Below are 1,462 nucleotides of genomic sequence, written 5' to 3' on the forward strand. Positions count from 1 at the left end.
ATACTGTTTCCTCTTTTTAATTGGGAAGACTTTTCTTTTGCTCCTATACAAACACATTATCTCACTATAGAAGATGCTGCTGGTGCTAAGCCCATATTCCCTCAGTGCCCTCCAGAAATCACCTAGAGCCAGAGGTAGTCTGTCAAGTTCTTTTACACAACATTGAGATTATTATTTTCAGATTCCAATCCTTATTACTATAAAAGCTGTGCCTGAGACTTGCCTGCCGGAACATGTTTCTTCTCCCTTACTGAGCATGGTAGATGGGTATAATTTAGAAGTTGGGCAGATCACCCTTGAATGAGAGCAAATGTAATGACATAAGGGTAGAAAGTAGTATGATAGATAAACTCCTCTTTTTTTTTAAGATTTTATTTTGGGGGCACCCGGGTGGCTCAGTCTGTTGAGCACCCAACATTCAGTTCAGGTCAAGATCTCAGGGTCTTGGGACTGAGCCCCAAGTCAGACTCTGTGCTTAGCAGGGAGTCTGCTTGAAATTCTCTCCCTCTGCCCCTCCCCCTGCTAGCTCTTTTTCTCTCTCTCAAACAAATACATCTTTAAAAAAAATAGATTGGGGCACCTGGGTGGCTCAGTCTGTTAAGTGTCTGACTCAGCTTAGGTCATGATCTCAGGGTGGTGGGATCTCAAGGTGGTGGGATCAAGCTCTCAGGGAGGAGTCTCCCCTCTCCCTCTCCAACATCCCCCGCCCCAATTGCACTGTCTCTCTCTCGAAAATAAATAAATGAAGCTTAAAATAAAAATTTTAGTTTTAAGTAATAACCTCTACACTCAGTGTAAGTTTCAACCTTACAACCTGAGACCAAGAGTCACCAGCTCCACCCACTAAGCCAGCTGTGTGCCCCTAGATCAACTATTCTTTACCCTCTGCTCTACTTGTCAGGTTCCCTGAGCACTTTCATGGGTTTAATTTCTGGTTGAGAATTTGAAGTGTGAGTGATGAAAGGAAAAGGGCGACTGCCATTTGAGGTCATTAAAAATACTATATCCAGAACTCAGCAGCAGCTCTTATTTTTCTCTCCTTCCCTATAATGTTAATAACCCATACTGAAGGGAAACATCAAGGAAGAGCATTAGAAATCAGAAGATCTAGACTCAATTCCTTCACTAATGAACTATGTGGCTTTTAGCAAATCACCCAACTTCTCAAAACCTTGCTTGTTGTCAATGAGAAGAAGGGATTCAAGTAATTTGATCTGCAAGTTCCTTTCTAGTTTTACCATTTCTGTGGTTCTATCTAATCCTGAGTTAGAGTTTCTTAGATGAAGGAGCTTCATATACTAGTCTGCTTTCCCACTCCTCGCACATATTTTGTACTTTCCTCAGTTCATGCCTTTTTCCTTTGATGTTTTTCCCATCTGGAATGATTTTTCTTCTCTTACAAAATTTTGACCCAAAAGATTCTTTGTCTTAATGACTGCAGAAATAATTGTGCCTCTGAATT

The sequence above is a fragment of the Martes martes genome (assembly GCF_963455335.1).
Source record: "Martes martes genome assembly, chromosome: 5".
In the NCBI taxonomy this organism is placed as follows: Eukaryota; Metazoa; Chordata; class Mammalia; order Carnivora; family Mustelidae; genus Martes; species Martes martes.